The 23085-nt window shown below is 33.7% G+C and overlaps 1 long non-coding RNA gene across 6 annotated transcripts; it reads right to left on the bottom strand.

The window, feature by feature from the left end:
* Positions 1 to 1195: 1195 nt before the first annotated feature.
* On the bottom strand, positions 1196 to 4732 carry LOC129921676 (uncharacterized). Of its 6 annotated transcripts, none has more exons than XR_008773637.1 (5): positions 4715 to 4732; positions 3058 to 3200; positions 2545 to 2644; positions 2013 to 2107; positions 1196 to 1363 (listed from the first exon to the last, which is right to left on the bottom strand). It is a non-coding gene; the product is annotated as an uncharacterized LOC129921676 (long non-coding RNA). The 6 variants fall into 6 exon arrangements; XR_008773638.1 differs by lacking the exon at positions 4715 to 4732 and adding an exon at positions 4622 to 4639; XR_008773634.1 differs by lacking the exon at positions 4715 to 4732 and adding an exon at positions 4401 to 4498.
* Between the last annotated feature and the right edge of the window lie 18353 nt (positions 4733 to 23085).

The raw sequence follows: 23085 nt of genomic DNA, 5'->3' as shown, positions 1-23085 counted from the left end.
GGCGTGTTTTAGTCGCCTTTGTTTTTAGAAACTAGCATTCCTGTAAAAAGGAATAGGGAAATACGCTAAGCCATAAACTGAAAAATTTGACCTAATTTCCCTTAAACTACGTCATCGACCTTGGTTGTCTGGGAAATACTGATCTCGAATGGCTTCGAGATTGCGAAATTTAATAGTCCCTAAAACTCACATTAAATTGCTTATATCTAAATAATTACAAAGAATATATGTCTAAAATTTCGTATGTATGTTTTTTTAAGCATTATGAATCTAAAAAAAAGTATAACACCGCCCTATAAACATGCCCGTTACGGCCCAGTACCAGTTTTAATTAGGGTTATCCCCCTTTGCCCTAATTGCAGCCCTAAATAGCCCAAATCGCGCCCTAATGGGCGCGCATACCGTTTGCACATTGGCGTCATTAGGTTCCCATAAGGGACCAATACGGGCTACCCTAATCGTGCCAATATCGGCCCAGAATGGGTAAACCCACTTCCGGATTCATTGGGGATTTCCAGAATCGCGCCCTAATCAAGCCCATACTAGCCCCAATGGTTTAGTAACTGAGATTTTCATTGGGGTTTAATTAGGGATAACCCTTATTGTGCCAATATCGGTCCGATGCTGGCCTGAATGGTTTAGTAACTGAAATATTTATTAGGGTTCAATTAGGGATAACCCTTATTGTGCCATTATCGGTCCAATGCTGGCCTTAATGGTTTAGTAACTGAAATATTTATTAGGGCTCAATTAGGTATTATCATGCAAATACTGTCTCCGATGGTTCAGTCATCAAATTTTATTATGGAGTAATTAGGAATAATCTTTAATGTTTTTCAATACTGTAGTTTAAAACAAATTCATTAGTGATTTTTTGTTTATAATGCCCTTTTTGTTCAAATGCAGCTCAATGGTTTAGTATGAGATTTTTAACCTTTTACATAGGTCTACTTTCACACTGATGATTTAGATCTAGCAATAGAATTATTTGACATAATTGTTTGGAAATTATAATAATTGAATCAGTGCATGATTTCTATATACATCTAGCTATAATGTCAACATATTTATAAAGTAATGGACAAGTTAAATTACATTTTTGGGTTTGAACACTATCAAACAATACAATTTTTGGTAACGTACTATATAAGACGTGCATGCTCTGATCATTTATTCTTAAATCAACCTTACACAATTAACTTTTTTTTATTTTTTATTCATGGAATAATTAACCAACACAAAAGACAAATATAACAGCACAAACAAGATATCAAGACAGCATTTTCATTCAATTCTTAGCATTCTTTACAAGCTGACTTCAAGACTGGTGGCAATAATTCATATTTTGACTTCCATGCAGCAGCTGGAACAAACAAACAAACAAATAAATATTATAGTCATGTAATAAAACTACCTTCAAGCTGTATTAATAATAAAAAGAATCTAACAATTAAACATCAGAAGACCTTACATTTATCTATGTGGACATACTATTTAACGGTTATATTTCCAGCCCTTGATGATAAACGGTGCTCAAAAATTAGGTTGCTTCTAAAGCCTATTAAGCAACACAAAAATTAATGGTATTTCAAAATTTGGAGTTCAATCTTCTCCTTAAATTAAATGTTATGAATTGGTGTCAGCAAATGTGGCACTGGTATTTGACTATGCTAAAAGTGCAATGGCAGACTAGATCGAGCTAGGCTTCAATTCATTCAATATTATATTTTGTCCAATTTATTTATATTAACTTCATCACAGGCTCTTACTAATACAACTATATTCTGTTGTAATTAGAGTTCTATGGTAATTTTAAAAATAAGTTGGCTGAAAAGTTATTCTAGAATTAAAATAAACAATTATCACAGTGAAACTTAAAAAAAAAAAACCACAACCAGCATATTTCAAAATTAGGATAGCATTTCTTTATTTACATTTAATAAATTCCATCCCATTAACAATTTACTTTCAGATTGCTGATCAGTAATCTAAAAGCAAAATTTAATTCTTACCTTCTTGAGCAGGCTTGCTTATGAAAAGATGATGAACAGCATCTGTACTGCATGCATAGGTTATTATTAACCTAAAAGATTAATGTCAACTTCCCCTAAAGAAAATATGGCGATCTGTTAAAAAAAAATAAAAAAATAAATAAATAAAAACATAAAAAATGTTTAAAGAATGAAAAAAAAAATAATATTACAATAGAGCCAAAACACAAAATGTTTAAGGTAAGGTATACAAGAAGGATTGTTGCTATATAATGACATTAGGTCAAAAACAATTCTATGTAGGCCCTATTTTCATTGTATAAATGTTCATTATAATTTTTTATGCAAATTAATAATGAACTTAAATCTCAGTGAAATTACAAAAAGCTGAAGATATTGCTTTCGAACATTGTTTCACAAGATTAACATTTATTTTACATTTTTTTTATTTAATCGATTTGATCTCATTAAAATTTTCATTTGGTTTGGGGGGATGGGGGGGGGGGGGGGTGTCACTGATCAGTAATCTTAAAGAAAAATTTATTCTTCGTACCTTTTTGAGCAGGCTTCCTCATGAAAAGATATTGAACAGCATCTGTAGTGCATACATAGACAATTCTTATTGTCAGCTGCCCTTAAAGAAAACTGGCATTCTAAAAAAAAAAAAAAAAAAAAAAAAAATTACAATAAAGACAAATCCTGAAATGTTTATGGTATGGTGTATAAGAAAATCTGTTGCTATAGCCTAATGATGAGACTCTGTATTTTTTCTTTAACAGTATCCACACAATGAAATTTTAAAAAGCCTAAGCCTTAGCTAAGCCTATAGAATGAATCCTAGATCAAATTGTAGAAAAATGTATAATATAATAATTAGTATTAAGACCTCTAGATATTCTAGCTAGATCTAAATATAATCTAGATCTATGTCTAGTTTATAGATCTAGAATTTCTAGATCTGTATAGATCTATTTAATTCTATTACATAGAGCCTAGAGTCTTTAAAATTTACAAAAAATAAAATCTAACATATATTGAGTATTGGTGAATAAAGATGTAATGCTACCTGGACCTGGTTATGTGGTATGCACGATGGACTGTTTGGTCGCCTCGTTGGTCTCTGCATGGTCGTCTGGTTCATACCCTGCAACTGCCATCACTTCCCTAAGCTCCTTTGAGGTTTAGACTACCAAGTAGATATCTTCAACTCTGAAGGAACATTTAAAAAAAAAAAAAAAACAATGTCAATATAGGGCTATAGTCTATAGCAGCTATAGGGTTAGCCGTTAGTGGCGTTAGTCTATTATATATAGGCCCCTAATATAGATATACTATATATATACATATTTTTCTAGACATATCTCAATATCTGATTTTAAAACCAATATAAACGTTTGATTTTATTTATTTGTATAAATTTAAACATTCTAAACTCTAGACTAGATTTTCAAGATCTGGAGTGTAGGCCTAATATTGTACATTAGTCTCTACAAAGTAAATATCTATATTATAAGATTATAAGGCTATACTATAGGTCTATGACTATAACTAGTTACTAGATCTAGAATTATTTAATCTAAATGACCTATCGCCTATAGTATGAAAAAATTAAAGATTAGTCTGTATTAACAATATATTAATTAAATATTACTCTATATCTACTAAATTTTCTAATAACAACTAGATTTTAGAATCTAGACTATTCTAGACTATCTTTTATTAGATCTAGATCTAAGTTTACTAAGTCTTAGTATATCTTATAAGTCTAGGTCAATTTTTTCTAACCTCAAAATATTTGAATTAGAATAGAACTAAAATCTATATATGAGTATGAGTACTATGAGTATAATAATTATTATATTAATATACCAAAGTGTCCAAAGTCCAAAGTCTAAGTATTAGTTTACAGTTATGTGACTAGATAGGCATATAGACTAGATCTAATATTCTGCCCTAAAAGTTAAAAGGTAGTAGATTTAGATTTAAGATCTAGTAAGTCCTTAACTAAATCTAATTCTATGCTGCAGATGCATTAGCCATTTCATGGTAGATTCTAGATCTAGAATCTATTCTAAATAGTAAATCAGTAAATCTAGTCATAACGCATGAATGTTAATCACTTAAGTTAAGTCTAAGTCGTCTAGATCTAGATTTAATAGGTCTTAAGTCTAGATATAATATATATATTAATAATATTATATCGTACTAGATCTAGTAGCCTATTACTACTATTAGATATTATAATAATTATAAAAAAACTAGTCTAGAGATATCTATAGAATCTCTAGATCTAGATTCTTACTATTCTTAGCATTCTAGATTATCTAGATAGATCTATATCTATAAATCTATTCTAAGTCTAGACCTAATCTACTATCTAGATTAGATCTGTTAGTAGTGTTAGAGTACTTAGAGATTCGTCATCTGATGATGATCTGTACTTGTGATAGGCTTAAGACTTTAACTTATAAGTTACGACCATTCCAATTGAATTTCCATGGCTGCTGGCATTGCCAATCATGCATTGCTGCCATCAGTTGAAGAACATATGCATTGATATCAAGAAGTACAGCTCATATAATTATTTATAATAGATCTATTATATTAATGAAAGTCTAGATTGACTAGACCTAGACTAGAGTGACTATAGCTCTATAACTTGTAGTATAACTAATAACTTAAAAGATTTAGATCTAGATCTAGCTAGCTCTAATTTGATCCACGTGTGTACGCTCTAGAGTGAAGACTGAATAATCCAGTTTGTGCCGAATATCGCGAGCTTAAAAGAAATAAATGCTTCCTTTTCATTGGTCGAAAAAAATGTTAAAATGTATAAAACTTTTTTTAAAAGTCTAAATCTAAAAAAAAAAAAAACAACAAAAAAAAAACAAATATGTTCTCCTTTTACTTTAGATTCTATGTGTGATTAAATATTACTACATATAGATATATTTTTTTTAGTGTGCACATTAAAAAATCAGACACACACACACACACACTATTTGATTACGAAAAGTCTGCATTGGGCCCATACGGGTAAAACTTCACTATTCCAGTTAGGGATTTCCCCAATAGAACCCTAATTAATTTTTTTTTTAAATCTTAATATTACTTACAAAAAGGATTCAAAGCAACATTTAGCTTTAAGACGATTAATAATACATTTTAAAACATCATAATATTGTTTTTTATGTTATAATAAAGATTTCATCATGTTGGTTCTGGCGTGATTGGGGAAATCCCACACCGGCACGAAAGCGGAAAGACGTTAACGGCCCAATAACTAAAATCCCACACCGACCCGTTAACGTTTTTATAGGGGCGATTGTAAGTAGGTCAATCTACCCAATGAAACCTTATTACCCCACACCGCGCCAGAATGGTTTCGATGGGGCTTTGTTTATAGGGCGGTTTCCGCGTCTGACCCCAAAACCTCTTCAGTTGGTCTTTAATAAACCATTTGATTTGATTTAATTGTCATTGTAAATTAGCTTTCACTTTAGATTTAGACTTAACTTAGGCATTGTAAACCTTAAACTAGATTTAGACTAGACTCCTTTAAAAACTAAAATCAAGAACAGTCATCATGAAATTGCTCTGGCTATTTATCCTAATAATCACTAAATACACACTAGCTGAACACAGAACTAGATCTACCTTTGTCAACAATAAACTTAAAAAGGAAACAACAGTCATAATCAATCATCACACTTTAGAACAATGCAACTTCAAAAATAACCTAACATACACATCCATAACATTAAAGAAGATTACCCATCACAAATGGAAGTTCTCAATCAGACACAGCAGAAATAAATACCTATCACTGTTAATATTAATAGCAGGAGATGTAGAGTCAAATCCAGGGCCTAGATCTAAAGATAGATGCAGCATCTGCAAAAAAATATGCACCCTGAAACAGAAAGCCATTCAATGTGACACCTGCGATGAATGGTACCATGCATCATGTCTCCATATGAATACACCTGTGTATTATGCCTTAGGCAACAAAGACGCATCATGGCACTGTGTACCGTGTGGGTTACCTCAGTTTACATCTGGACTGTTTGATTCCTTTGATGCGGACACTTCTAACCCATACAACATCCTAAACACCATCCCAAACCAAACTCACCAACCACTAGCCAGATCCACTCCTGTTAAACCTAAATCTACTAAAATTAATACAACAGCCTCACTAAACAAACCTACTAAAGAAGTAATACCAAAATACATTAGGAACAAAACAGCAGACTTAGAAATTTTATTAGAATGTGAGAAACCAGACATAATTGCAGGAACAGAAACTTGGCTACATCCTGAAATTTATAATGCAGAAATTTTCAAAAGTAATTATAAAATTTTAAGAAAAGATAGGGCTGATAATCATAGAGGAGTTCTTTTAGCAATAAAAAACACTCTTATACCAGAAGAAATTACCTTACCTAACTCAAAAAATGTAGAATCAACATTTTGTAAAATTAATACCACCTCAACATCCCTAATAATAGGCAGCATTTACAGACCACCAAATTCTAGTTTAGAATACATGCAGGAACTATGTAATCAGATTACTACACTTAAAGAGACAAATAAAAATGCAGTTTTTTGGATTATGGGTGATTTCAACCTACCTGATATAAATTAGAAAACACTAACCATAGATAAACACCAAAACCTTAAGGACATAAATGAGCTTTTCATAGAAACTTTACACAACCTAAGTTTAGATCAAATCATTAAAAAGCCAACTAGATTAAACAGCACATTAGATCTCTTCTTAACCAACAGACCTGGATTAGTAGTTGATTATGAAATTATCCCTGGTCTATCAGACCATGAGATCATAAAAATACACAGTCAGATAAAAGCAGTAGCCAATACAAAACCCAAAAGAAAAATCTTACTCTGGAATAAATGTAACCTGACACAACTACACCAAGCTGCACTAAACTTTCAACAAACATTCTTATTAGAAAAAGACATTAACCAACCATTCGATGACGTCTGGAATTTCATTAAAAACCATCTTAAAAGCATTATAGAAAATCATATACCAACTAAATACACATCAAACAAAATAAATAAATGCTGGTTTAATAATAGACTAAAGAAGCTTTGTAAACAGAAGGTAAACCTATATAAAAAAATTTAAAGAAACTAATGCAGAAAGAGTTTACAAAAAGTATATAAAAATTAAACACTTAACCCAAAAAGTAAGCAGACAGCTGCAGAGTGAATACATAAACAATGTAATATCTAAAGATAACAACAAAAACCTATGGTCATACATTAAGTCTAAGAAAATGGAAACAACAGGCATAGCGCCATTAAAAGATGAACATAACATAATACATAATGATAATGAAACTAAAGAAAACATCCTAAACAAATACTTTGCATCAGCATTCTCAGCCCCAGGAGACAAAGACATATTACTGAATTTGAACCAAGTAAACAACATAGATATAGTAGTACAAGAAAATGGAATTCAAAAACTATTAGCCAACACCAAACCAAATAAAGCTTCTGGACCTGATGGTATTCCAGCTAGATTACTCAAAGAACTAAGCCATGAGCTAGCCCCAGTGTTCAAAATACTCTTTCAGGCTTCACTTAACCAGGGCAGAGTACCAAAGGACTGGAAAGAAGCTAATGTCACCCCCCTATTTAAAAAAGGAGAAAAATCTGACCCAGGAAACTACAGACCAGTATCACTTACCAGCATCACATGTAAAATCCTAGAACACATAATATGTAGCAACATCATAAACCACTTAGACAAACATAATGTCCTCACACCATACCAACATGGCTTTAGGAAATATAGATCATGTGAAACACAACTAATAGGACTAATTGATGATTTTTCAAAAGGTTTAGATAATAGTGAACAAATAGATGCTATCTTACTAGATTTTTCTAAGGCTTTTGACAAAGTACACCACCATAGTTTGCTTAAAAAATTAATGAAAAATGATTTACCAAATATGCATTACTTCAGGAACAAAAGTCAGATTATTTGCAGACGATTGCATAATATATAGAACAATAAAAACAACACAGGACACAGATATTTTACAAAGAGAATTAGATGAATTACAGAAATGGGAATGAAATTGGAGCATGTCTTTCTACCCAGAAAAATGTCAGTTGTTAAGAGTAACAAAAAAACTAAAACAAATTAATTCCACTTATCTTGTTCATGGCAAACCAGTAACACAGACTAAAAACGCAAAATACCTAGGTGTTATAATAAATGAAGAACTGTCATGGAATCCACATATTGATGAAACTACAAAAAAATCAAACAAAGCATTAGGATTTATTAAAAGAAATTTCTATAAATCAAATAAGAACATAAAACTAAAATGTTATTTAACCTTGGTTAGGCCAATAATAGAATATGCATCCTCCGTTTGGGACCCCTCAACTCAAGAAAACGTTAAAAAACTGGAACAGACACAAAATAGAGCAGTGAGATTCATAACAAACGAATATTCACATTTGACTAGAGTAACACCTTTAGTAAAATCACTAAATTTAGAAAGCCTTCAGGACAGAAGGCTCAAAAGTAAAGTAGCAATCATACATAAAACACTGAACCATAATCTTCAAATACAAAAACAAAATTTAATAAAATACTCTGAAAGACACAAAGATAAAGGCACATTCCTCGTCCCATATGCTAGGACAAATTTGTACAAACAATCCTTCTTCCCTAGTGCTATTAGAGCATGGAATGGGTTGCCTGAGCTAGCCAGGAAAACCAGTGACTTGGCTGAATTTTTAATTTAAGTCATTGGTTAATATGCATGACTAAATGCATGACTAAATGCATGACGCGTGGGACGTAATCATCTTCTTTTTTGAAGTAACGTCTGTATTATATAAGATAAGATAAGATATAGGTCTAGATCTAAATTTAGCCAGCACCCTTGTGACGTCACGCTTTTAAAAACTAAAAACATCTCACAGAACCCCGTTTTTTGGGGGGCGTGGAGAATTTTCTGTCTAACTTATTTATTAAATATAAAATTTTCCGAGCATTTAAATAAAAAATGATATAATGTTTACTATTACAACATTTTACGCAGAATTTAAATATGTCAATAACTAAAATTTGAAAAACTATCGGAGTTTCCCTTTAATAAGTATTAACTATAGGCCTACTAACTATAGTATAGCCAGTATACTGTATAGAACATTCCTGAGTATAGCTATATATAGACTAGATCAGATGATCGATAGATCTAGATCTATAAATTGATCTCATGTATGGTCTAGATCTATATCTATATCTAGAGAAAATAGAGTGGATCTCATGACTATATTAGATCTATTATTTTTTTTAAATCGTTAAATAAATCTAGACCTTAGTTTAGGTGTTGTAGATCTAGATTATTCTAGATATTATACAAGAGATCTAGAGTAGTTTATGCTATTCGGACAACGCTTATAAGTCAGTAGTCAGTGTATAAGTATAGTACTGTATAGGCCCAAATTTGAAAGTTTGACTTTGACAGCGCATTATTTTACAATGGACCAATGGTTCAACATAGAAAAGAAAATGACGTATCAAAATCTTCTTCAGTTAAAGGAGAATAAGGATGACTACTTGTATTTGTACCCCTAACCTATATTTGTTATTATATTTAAGGTCAAAGAGGCGGTGTGATTTCATTTAATTCGGACAAATTTGACCCACATTTTTTTATTCCGGACACCATAATTTATTTCGGACAGTCTCTATATTTAGGCATTAATAAACTCAGATTTTAATTCTATATTAACATTAACTAAATTTTAAGATCCCCAGGCATAGCCCCTCACATGAAATCATTAAGATGTTATCTAATTATGCATAAATACGAACACAAAAAATAAAAATATGAACACACTTATTCTACCAAAATTAGGTCAATGGGATAGTGACTTCTACACAGACTTTTAGACTTATTATATGTTTGCATGATTAGATGTGTGTTGAATGTTTGGGGTTTGTATATTAAGATGTGTGTTGACTGCTTGTGTTTTTTTTTGTTTATTAATTAAATAAATTTCTAATACAGATTATCTTTTGTAGTATAGTACAGGTTAGGATAGCCATTCTTGCCTAACTGAATCCTCTATATTCTCTCTATATAAATCTAGATCTATCTAGTAGGTCTAGATCTAAGCATTTAACTTCATTCAATGTACCAAGCTCACTCCAAACATTTGCCCATTTATTCTCTATTAAAAAAACAACAACAAACGAACAAATATAATATAAGATCATTTTTATTGATTTCCAAAACTGGCTGTCCGAAATAAATTTTGGTAAGAAAATCGTAGTTTAATTCGGACACCCTATTAATTTTTTTTTGTATGGAATTAGACATCTTGGCTTATAAATCAAATAAACCAGCTTCAAAAACAGAATAAATATTGCCGGGCCCATTTGTAGGCCCATATTCTTAGCCATTCAATTTGAATGATTCAAAAAATATAGTCTTAACCCTAGGAAGAGGTAAATAGTCATCCGGGTAACATAGGAAAAAACAACAACCTGACTAACAAATTTGAAATTCGTTTTTCTTACATAAAAAGATAGCTAAATGGAAGGGAATTGGGTCAGAATCATTGGAAAATGGACAAGCACATTATACAGCGCGCTAGTTTTATAATAAATATTAAAATAATTATTTAATGACCACAAAAACAGCGAATGTCCGAATTCATGTAATGTCCGAAATAAGTAAACTATTATAATATAATAGGAATTAGGAAGATATCTAGATAGATCTATCATTAAAAGTATCATGATCGAGTATTCTAGTAATAATAAGTGTAACTGTAATACAACTTCATAGTAAATAAGTAAATGTATAAGCCTACTTTATTCTACTATAAACTGACTTTTGTCATTATACTGGCTATAGCCACTAGATATATTATCTAGACTAGAATTAGATCAATAGATTCAAGTGGTGTTAGCTAATAGCGTTGCACAAGAAACGAACCTGGGTTTTTCTAAACTATGATACTTGGTGTGTACTAGTAAAACAGCACCTACATAAATAAATCGTAACAAGAAAAAAAAAAACTATATTATTTGTAGTATATATAGGTCTGTGGTTGAATATTATATAGCAGGGGTGGGCAAATTACGGCCCGCGGGCCACATGCGGCCCGCCGAAGTGTTTTATGCGGCCCGCCGACACCTACAGAAGTCATGTGTGCCCACAGTATATACTTATAAAAATGCAAATATATTAAAAATAATATAAATATAAATTATTGAAACTGTCATTATAAAAAGTTTCAAGCAAACGAAGACTATGCTTATTGGCTATACATCAATACACTCAATTCAAAACAGAATCTCCGATCAGTATTTATTCAATGCTATGAAGAATTGTGTTGAATGTTAGGTATGCTTGGAACAAGATGGCAAGTGTGACAACTGGTGGAGCTCGATCTTTGACGGAGTAAAATGGTGGTTCTTTTTAAATACCCCAACTATAAACTTTAAACTGGAAAAATTGCACAAAGCTGCATAAAATAACAATTTTACAGAAGTCTAACGATAATAGTAAACGTGAAAAATATAAAATCTCAAGGAAGAAATTGTTCTGTTACTTGAAGGACTGTGAATTTGTTACCAATATTTCTAATGAAGAGTAGAAGACAGATTTCAGGTTTCATAATATCCACCGCAATGAGTCTCTTGCATATGAAATGTAAATGGATGCTAAATCAAACAAGACCTTCCCATTTCTACAAGCAAGCAAAAGAAAACAGGTTTTGTCATTTTCCTTTGCTGAAAGGTGAAATTATTTCTAGTGAAATGATTAAAAGTACAACACTTATTAAGATTCTCTAATTTTGCAATTTATAAAAGCAAATTTTAAGACGTCAAGAACCAGTTTTCAATACAATTAGCTCACCATTTAGCGCAGAAGCTGATTTAGCTTCAGAGGACTTGACTCGAGCAAAGAGAAGTTCCAGTCAGTACTTCAAGAGGAGCCTTATGGGTGCCAGAATCTGTATGTCAACACTATTTGTGTACACATACATCTGTTCTTCTTCTTCTTCATTCTCATTTTACATGTTGGAGGATTCAGATCAGTAATCCTATATCTAAGATGAACCGCGCAATGTTTTCTAGATCAGGCAGTTCTCCAAATAGCTTTGGTTCTATAGGAGGGCCCTTGGCCAGAGTCCTATTCGGGTCTCTGACTTAGCATGCACCATTGAAGGACATGGTCAGCATTCTCTGGTGATGCTCCAAAAGGGCAAGTTTCGCTCGTATCGACATTTTACTTCCGGAACATATAGTGTCTCATCCAGTGAACAAGCATTATATTTTTTGGGGGGGGGGGGAGGGGAACTAAACAAGTATAATTACCGGTAGATTTTGACTGACTGGAATTTGACAACAGTCACAAGGTTAACAACTAGTAAGCTCGTTCCACAGTTCCGGGACATTATGCACGAGTGTAAAAAGTAAAATACTGCACATTAAGTACAACTATATATTAATGGGTTATTGTAATATAAAAAGACAACAGCAATTACAATTTTTAAAAATTTTTATTGATTTCAAAATTGCTAACTTTTCTTGTCATTCCTTAACGTGGAGCGTGGGAAAAAAGAAACGTGAATATAATACAGTGTAACTATGAATAAAAAATTAGCTAGATTATCTTTCTAAGTTGTATATATTAATGCAGCCCGCCATTCCCAAATTTAAAGAAATGCGGCCCTTGATCCAAAAAGGTTGCCCACCCCTGTTATATAGCCATCGTAACTTCTTCTATAGAGAAATGACTTTTGTAATTTCTTTTACAGAAAAAATTGGGCTATTCGCTACTGACATATATATAATTTGTATGTTCAGCAACAAAGCCCAAATACAGATAACTTTAATTAATAACCTGGAATCACTCTATGTTAAGCATATACAAAACTATATTTAAAATAAAACATGTAAGACTATCTAACTGGATTCTAAACTATCTACACTGTATGAGAATCGACTCGAGACTGGCCAATTATTTCCAAAATCCTTTGTTCAGCTCCCAGCGTCACCACTTGACTGAGCTGACCTCTAAATTAACATAAATAGACTAACCAATCAAGTTATTTAAATGAACAATCAGATAATTCTCTTTCAAACATTAGATGCATGATCACTACCTCACTGGACTTTCCAGACTCGATCTAAAACAATGAATTAATACAAATTAATTTAAATAATATTTAAATAAAATAATGTTTGACAATTGATACGTGACACCTATATACCAAGTTACTTCCTGAGAGTAACACAGCACTAGTCAGCGCTATTCACTAGCGAATTTTAGTATAGAATTCACACAATTTGTATACGAATTTATTACTTATTTTAATAATATATACTAATTATTTATATTTAACCCTTTTTTAGATTATTTCACCCCCCCCCCCTCTAGTATGTTGGTCGACATGGTGGGTCTGGAGGGAGCGATGGCATAAATTTCGCCCCCCCCCCTTCCATAATCTTTCGAGTTGGGGGGGGCGGTCCAATTTATATGTAGAAATCACAGCTTGCTAACAGAATCAATTGAATATCTATATGATTAAAACTTGTTATTGGTATTTTAACCGAACTTTATATTATGTCGTTCCCCTCTTGACGATGGGGTGGGGATCGAATACCTCTACTGCCCTTCCTACCTAAAACCTTAGAGTGGGGGGGCGGTCCTACTTTTCGGAGAAATCATAGTTTGTGAACAAAATTAGTTGAATTAATAAATAAATTTTATATTATGTCGCTCTCCTTCATGTATTTTTGCCGATTCTGTGGGGTAGGGGGGGGCGATTGCTTGTACTTTACTCTAGCCCTCTGAGTGGGGGGGCGGTCCTATTTTATGGAGAAATCATTGTATGTGAACAAAATTAGTTGAATATGTATATAATATACACTACGTGAACCCATTGTATATTATGTCGCACAACACTCTAATCTCAAATTTTATCATTAGTAAATATAAAATGAAAAAGGTTGTACCAGGTGGGAGGGGCGATACATGCAATCACCTCCCCCCAATGGGACAAACCAATACTTTTTCTTTTTGTATTATAATTAAGAAATTACAAAATAAAAAAAAATCTGTCACTAATATAATTTATACATGCTATAAAATTAAATTCTTATATCCAGTCGCCCCAACCCTAATCTTTAATGTCAAATGCAATCATTGGCAGAAATTATAAAAAGGAGTAAGGATTAATCATTTTCACTCTATCGCTCCCTCCCCTTTCCAGACAGAGTTTATATAATTTCACATGGATTTATCTTAATTATTTAAAAAAAGACTTTGCTTTGGAAAAGTTTTAATTCAAACGAAATTTTTCAGTTTAAGAGTCACGATTGAGATGAGTTCTAAACCCAAATAATTTTTTTCCTAGTCGCCTTTTTCCAACCTTTACTCAATCTGATATTTTTCTAGTTAAATAAGTTTTGGACTATAACTCACAATTTATGCTTGTATTTTATTGAATATTATTTATCGAATAATTTTTTTTCGGCGGCGATCCTCAAAGCCTTAATCTAAATATTGTTACGTATTTCTGAATCTTCTGGCTAAATGTATTAGTAGGCATACAAATAAAAACACTGTAAAGAACTTGACGACTCAACTTTCAGTTTCATATAACTTTATTGACTATTAACTCTAACATTACTGTAACATGTAGCGTAGAAGACTGTACAATATCTGTCAGTTTACAGTTAGCTATACTTCGTTGCACTGCATCTCTTCACTTCGTTGCAATTCCTCTCTTCTCAACTTGCATCGAGCCGTATTCCACAGAACAGACCAACGACACACTTCCCAGTGTCGCTCCAGGTCTCCCAAAGCTGAACCAAGTCGTACTCAAGTCTACCGAATCAGAGCCGCACACGTCTTACATCGACTGTAACGGCTCAAGTCCACTGTAGTTGGCTGTATAGACTTTAACGACAGTAGTCCACTCCAGTTAACTCTACCCTAGTTAACTTGCATCGAGTCGTACACATTTCACTTCCACTAGAGCCGCACACGTCTTACATCGTCTGTATCGACTGTCACGATTCACTCACGACTCCATACGACTGACTTTCACATTAACTCTCGCTTATATAGAGTCCCTAATCGCTTGTCCAAAGTTGTACAAACACGGCTAGTATCCTCTGGAATAACACGTGAGGAAACGTCACATCCTGTCTTTGTTGATACATGTACATTCCAGAAAACACCCGCTGCTGTGTTATCTCGCCGGGGTCATACGTTGATCTCTACCTATCACTGTCATTTGTAACAATATGTAGGGTATCTTATCTTTTCAAGGAACAAATCGGTTTTATTTGCAATGTATTAAGGGCGTAAAAATTTATACTAGAATATTTTCAACATTATTCAATAGGTCCTTTATAATAGGATGAATAATGAGCTTTAGGTCAGGAGAATGCGTTTTTTCAGTGAAGAAAACAAGAAAACGCTTTTCGTGATTGGGCTTCGACCCGAACCCCACAGATGAATAATGAACTATAAATGTTAGGAGAATGCGTTTCTGCAGTGAAGAATGCAAGAAAACGCTTTTTGCGTCGGGGCTTTGCCCCGAACCCCACTAATAAATAATGAGCTCTAGATGTCAGAAGGATGCGTTTCTGCAGTGAAAAATGCAAGAAAACGCTTTTTGAGTCGGGGCTTAGCCCCGAACCCCACTGAAAAAAATGAGCTGTAGATGTAGGGAGAATGTGTTTATGCAGTGAAGAATGCAAGAAAATCTTTTTTGCGTAGGGGCTTCGCCCCGAACACCACTGAAAAATAATGAGCTGTAGATGTCAAAAGGATGCGTTTCTGCAGTGAAAAATGCAAGAAAACGCTTTTTACGTCGGGGCTTCGCCCCGAACCCCACCGGGTGAATCTTACAGCGCTCCCTTAGACCCCCAAGCTTGCAAGAGAAAGGCCTCAACATGACTTTTTTATTTTTTCGCTGAAGGTTGAGAAACACTGCTCTATTTTATTATCATATATATATATATATATATATATATATATATATATATATATATATATATATATATATATATATATATATATATATATATATGCTGTACGCACGTTTAGGGTTAGGGTTTACTTGGCGTTAGGGTTAGAGTTTGGAAAAAAAATCGCTTCCCCACTCCAAAGTTCTGGATCCGCTAGTGTCGCTATTGAAGTTACAATTTGAAATTAAGAGTAACCCCGCACGAAAAAAGTTAATACTCTGTGTGGAATACATACAATAGGGTAACTAACTTATATAACAACGTGAAAAGCAAGATTGCATGTATTAGACACTTAGTATTTTTAGTTTATTAAAGACGCACAATTATTGACAGACTTTGAACTCGACTAGTGACGTTATGATTTAGTTGGGTTAGAGGCTACCTAGAGACATAATGTAGTTGGTTATAGGATTTCAAATGAGTAAGACGTGTGGCCTTTTGTTTGATTAAATCTTCATCTGAATGTTCTACGTTTTTTTTTAACTTCGTTTCTATACTTATTAATCGTGTGCGTCATCTGTCCTGTTGATTAGTCGCATTGAAATACACCCGCACAAGAAACCCAGACATCTCCAGAGTAATTCTGTCGAAGTCAGACAGGCATCAAATAACTACAAGACAGATAGGCAACATCACACATGACAGTGACGTAATATTTAATTAATTTTAAAAAATTCGCACACTCTTTTCGGAAGCTAACCTCAATTGGGGGCCCGGGGGGATCTCCAAATTCTCCCCCATCCTCCCTCAAACCTAGCTACGCCACTGATATACATAGAGCTATTGAGAATGGAAGAATCGATTAGCCAGGTATAATGCAGATGATCATCAACAAAGGATCTGAAGGAGATATCATTAATGGAGCATAGGAATAGTGGGCAACATTTTCATTGCTTTTATCTTAAAAGCTCGGGAAGTAGTCCGTCATATCCTAATACCAATTAGAGTTAAATCAAAATTTTACAGAATATGAAATGATTTATTCAATTTAAAAGTAATAACACTGTTACATTATGATTTTTGCTTGAAATTGCCCGCTATGACATTTTGAGAATTCATATTTGTACTGTCAAATTTTAGACAGATCTCATGCTTGGGAGGGTTGTACAGGTTAGTTATCGTAAGTTTTCGCCCTTATTTATGGATCTCGAGGGTGATGGCGTCCGTACGCTCGTGGACCGTGGACTTGCTTAGTAACCAAGTTTTTGCGTACATAGGTTATCAGTCCCCGGCAGTCTGCGCACTTGCTCTTAAATGCTGTATAACTGGTTATGCTGGCATTTCGCTTGCCAGTTAGTGTCTCTTGTAGCAATACTACATCAATTGCTCTCTCGTGGAGGAATTCTGAGAGCTTTAACATCTTGGGTATGACCCCACAGATTTTTAGTTGTACAATCAGGAGGGACCTAGTGTTATAGGGCTTAGTTCCTGGGGTTGGTTAATTCCAATTATTGTCTAGTAGGTTTGTTTGAGAGCAGGGGGCTCTCGTCTCTATTTCGCTTCCAGTCATTTGTGTCTGTCGTATACTATTGTCGACAGGAGGCTGTGGTTGACATCCATCAACCTTATTCGAATCGGACTTCCGAAGGAGGTACGAATGCAGTGTTCGTTGAGTAGAAGACTTTAATGGAGGAATTTTAGCCCATTTGTCACCTGACAATTCCCCCTCATCGAGATCGCGGGGCGACCAGTAGTGGACTTTTCGTGTCCGCTTTAATTCTTGTCTGTATCTGTCATGGATGTATGGTTAAGACCGTTGGTGGCCTTATTTACTGTCCTAATGCAACAGCGTGCATGGCCTATACTCATGTCGCCATAGAGGGCAAGGAAGAAACTGCCTCAGCAATCACCATCATAGTTCGGCAAAGAATGTTTCCTGCAGGGCTGGGGTGGGAAACGTTTTTTGATATTCCAAGTATTGGAATTACCATTTGTCGCGGCGAATTCCTCCACTAGCGCACCAGGGAACGGGCTAGTTAGAGCTTAGCTCGTGGGCACCAACCAGTCCGCCCGACACAGCCCGCGAAGGCCGAGCCAGTCTGTCCAGTCTTTGCCCAAGGAGAGACCCGCGAATCATCCGAGTCTCAGGAGAACCCAACCAACCCTCGAGTTGGTGTCCAGCGCTATCCGCTTTTCGCAGATTCCGTTAGGTCTCTTACTCACCGTTGCCCCGGGGCCCCACCGAGAAAAGGGGGAGTGGGGGGCTAAACATAACTCCTTTGTACTTTTACACTTGCCGGCTGCTCACTCATCAGCGGCAAGCAACCAGTATTCTTGGCCACCCCTCTGTAGAGCGGGGTGTTTCCTCGGCTACCACGATGAGGTGGTACTGGAAGGCCGAGCATCTGACCACAATAAATGATGGCCAGGTAGTACAGCTTTTGTGGCCTCCTCCTTTTTTGCCTCTATTTTTCGCCTCTTGCCCAGACACAAATCTGGGGCAAGTAATTTTGAGGGTGTTTTTTTTTTGTCCATTGACATTTGTAGTAATTCGGCACCTATGCTCCCTACCCGACATCAAGTCCAACAAGGGGACAGGCCGTTCGGAAGTCCAGAATGAGCCTGCTAGGGCTACACTGGTTCTATATTCTGTCAGCTGCTGCATCTAACATGTATCCGGTACAGCTGCTACCTGATTGACCCTCCAGCCAGGATGTTTTTAACGGCGTCGCAATCTGCGGCAAACGGACTGGTCTTAGACGTAGGGAGATTTTAAACATAAGGAGAATAAGTGCTAAGTAATTAAGGCAGACTAAGAAAGACACAATGATAAAAAAGAAATGGTGCACTTTTAAGCTCCAAAAGTGTTAAGAAAATAGGAGCGCAGTTTAACGCAATGTCTCGGGACAGGACAAGAAGTGTGTTAGTTGTCAGGAGAGAGAGAGAGACCAGCGTGTTAAAAGTGCCGTAAAGTTGATTAAAGTCTCTGTGTTGTTATCGAGTTATTATTTGTATTATAACCTAGACAGAGAAACTAAGGTAGTTTCTAGTGAGCTATAATTATAGATAATAGTAGAGCTATTTTTTCATTAACCATCCCAAACATACTTTTTACAGTTGGTGGTCTCCTAAATAGACACATACACACTCATGTTACAGTTTTTGATGAACCTATTTGTTTATAAATACTGTTAAGATTCAATTCATCAATCAGTAACAAAGTTTAAAACGATAAGGTAAATATAAGGGAAACAAATTATAATATAGTTATATCATTTAAAAGTTTTGCGAATGTTCAGCAACACAAGCTATTTAACAAGACATCCATCCCCGGCTCCAGTCGATTATCATATTTTACTATCCTGTCATATCAGGTTCCGGCCGAATATAAAAAAGTAGGCCTACTATACGGTGCTTAGTAAAGAAAACACGGGAGGCTTTTTAGTAAGGGAGATGACTATCTAGAATAATTTTAAAACATTTATGTGAAACGTTTTTAGATTTTTGAAAAAAAAATTGTATTAATATTAAGTTAACTACTGTCATACTATTTACCTACATTTACGAAGAAATGTTACTTTATTTTTATAGGAAAAATCTATTCAGTGTGCATATTAGTTGAATATAATTTATAACACCAGTTAATAAGTAGTGTTTCATATACACGTGAACTGCAATATGGCACAGATATCCCGTGCATGCAAAAAAGGTAAATGTTTTATCTTTAAATAAAAAACTTTATTTGTTAAGGCTCTAAATGAGAGATTTGCTCTTTACAAAACAATTAGAGCAATTAGATTAATCATTCAGTAACATCAGCGTGGCCAGGTTCAAATTTAACTTCACTTTTCCCTCTTATTTTGTTCAAACGTTTGGGCACCACAAAAGATCTGTGAACCGTCTTTCTCAATTCCTCTCTGTTCTTTGCCGTTGATAAAATTTCATTCACTGATAGGCCTGTCCATACTTTGATGTTGTCTTTGCATCGCTTTCTTTGTATTCATCTTCGTCTTCTTCCTAATACTGTTTCCTGAAAGAACTTCTTTGCGAACACTGAGGACCATGTGATGTTTCCAAAAAGTTTGAGTTTACCTTTCTTTTGTCATTGTTAGCAGGTTATTGTTGGGTTCAAAAGCTGTATTATTCATATTTCTAATCTATTCATTCTTGATGCGGTCTATGTAAAGACACCTATGATTTAGTTATATCTTTTTTAGGCGCTTCCGCGGTGTCTAATGTAATTAAACCATATGCAGGTAACACTCAACGAAATACGTAATCCAATAACACCGGCGAAAGGCCGAACAAACAATACAATTTAGTCGACGCTTATACTGAATGTCTAAAAAGTTTAATCGCAATGAAGAAAACCGTCAAATGCTTTGATTAAATACTGCTAAATTCTACGTAGTCCTAGAAATAGTCTGTTTAACTCGACTTATATTTCGTTCTATATCTAAAACCTATCGTTGTTTTTAGTAGTCACGTCATTGTCACTAAGTCAAAACTTCCCTTAATTCCGAAACAAAAAATTAATTCCTTACCGTACCATAACACTTCATAACTATCATTTTATTGAATAAATAAAAATATTAACAATGTCATAATAATAATATTAATACATATCCGTATCCTGTCGTATCATGGGCTTAGTCGAACTAACAATATAACAGCATTTGCAACACTTTCGACACGAGCACGTTTCTTCTTTTTGTATTGAAGGAGATAAGGTTTTAGTGTTTGATTGTTTGTAGTTCATGGTTTCTACAAAAAAAAAAATTGTGAAAAGATTAAACCTTCAATTTTACTGCCTTAAGGGACCACTTCGGGGTTCGCTCTTGAGATTGTGTTTTCAAACAAAATACTTTTGAAAACTTATTTTTTATTTATTTATTTTTAAATGTTATAACAGTGAATACTAATTATTTTGAAAAAGAAAAACACAACAACGTCATTTTGGTGTTTTATTACTTTTATTTTCATTGGTAACGTAAGGTCCTCTTGCACTGGACATCATATATCTTACCTGATCCGATGTATTACAGCATACAGACATAATAAGCTATTAAAAAAATTAAATTATATGTGTAACAGATGGTTCTTTATAACAGTGCTTAGTATTGAATTCCTCGTTAAGTTTTTGACAAAAGCCATATGTAAAAATGATGCATTTCAAACTATAATAGGTGCATCAACAATTTACAACCTACTTATCATGTAATTAAAAAAAATTAAATATCTTTATGTCTAGGTCAATGGCTCTCATACTTCTACTGGTGTTGCCTGCACTGCTTAATTAACTAGACACCTAGTGGGGTTCGTTAAATGTTTTTTTAAATGATACACCCTTAAGAACTCTTGCAAAGAGTTTGATATTGACATTCACGCTTGCGAGCACTAGCTTTTGAACTCTCTCATGGAGTGCATCTGTGAGTGTCGGAGTTATGGGATACGAAGCAAGTAGAGTGATCAGCATACAAAAAGGAGAGCAAACAAAAACGTTTAGAGAAGAAGCAGGCATATATGCATTTGAACCAACTTAGCCATGTCACGTATGTGGTCGGCTTTTTAAAGCCAGGATTGGGCTTTTCAGTAATGTTAGAATTCGTAGACAATGAGAAATGTGCTCACGTTAGACCACTTCATTTCTAGGCCTATATATAGATATAGAACATTAAGTAGGTTATTTAATGTCATTTTTAGTTTAGGCCCTATATTATTAGATCTAGTTCTATTTTTCTACATATATCTAAATGCATTAGAGATATATAAATCTAAAAACAAATAAACATGTTTATTTATAAGAAGAACTATATCAACCAGACTATGTCCTTATCAAGTTTACATCTAGACATCCTTTTAGAGGCTGCAATGTTATTAGTGTCAAATACTGCACAATAGATGTATTGAAATAAATCTTGATATAGCTGATAAAATTAAAATATAAATAGCTTATCCCGTTTCTAAGACGTTTTTGAATAAACTATTCAACATTAAGTGTTTATATATATATATATATATATATATATATATATATATATATATATATATATATATATATATATCAAATAATCGAATAATTGCCATAGAATTGTTATTTAGCATTATGTTCTAAATATTGTTATTACACGTTTAGTTTCTATGCAACTTTAAGCAATAATTTAAAACAGCAAATAATAAACTATAACTTTTTCTAATTTCAAGCTGCTATTTTACTATTTGGTTACTGACAGAGTTATGACAAACTGGCGACATTTATACATTTTTCCATCACAATTGTTTTGGAAACCTTCTATAGCCCGATTTTATGCACATAAAAATGCTTTAACTTAACTCTTATATAACATAATAAGTAAACATCGATATTGCTGTATCCCCATACCAAGCTCTACACAACTAGATATCTACATAGTTGCATCAACGATCAATTGAGCGACGTGGCATTAATAGATTAATGCAATACATAAATATATACATATGCAATGTTCATGTTTTCTACTTACGACAGTGAGAAATACACAATGCACTAATTAAATATGAATGAAATAATAAAATCAACATGACAATATTCAGAAATATACACAAAGTAATTAAGATGGAACTGTGATTAAGCTCTGCTTACCACCAGGTATTCCACTAAGTGCAAGTCAAAATTATTAGTCCAGACTCGATGTCGGCAAGAATGAGAAGTGAGAGAGTGTAATTGTCCCGCATTTTTCTACCTTATAGAGGTCCGGAGGAAATGGGCGGAAACAGGAAATGCGATAGGCTTAAGATTTTCTCTTAGCTTTGATTTTAAAAGGTGCTTTTTAGAGACAGCGTATTTAAATTAAGATATTAAATTTTTAAATTCTTTAGTAATAACGTCATTTACTTTATTAATAAATAAACATAAAAGTAATTTTCTTTACATTGTTCGTCCTGAAAAAAATAATTAAAGTGGCTTGTCTCTCCCCTATTTTTATTTTAACCTAAATAGGGCATCTTTCCACTTCCCCATTAGTGCTCACGTACAACAATTTATGAAACACTGATCTAGGTGTAATTTCTTTATAAAAAATAAAGCATATGACAATCACATATAAAGATTAT

Source organism: Biomphalaria glabrata, chromosome 11 (assembly GCF_947242115.1).
Source record: "Biomphalaria glabrata chromosome 11, xgBioGlab47.1, whole genome shotgun sequence".
Taxonomy (NCBI): Eukaryota; Metazoa; Mollusca; class Gastropoda; family Planorbidae; genus Biomphalaria; species Biomphalaria glabrata.
Note: the sequence above shows the minus strand (reverse complement) of the source record. Positions and strands in the feature narration are given on the sequence as shown.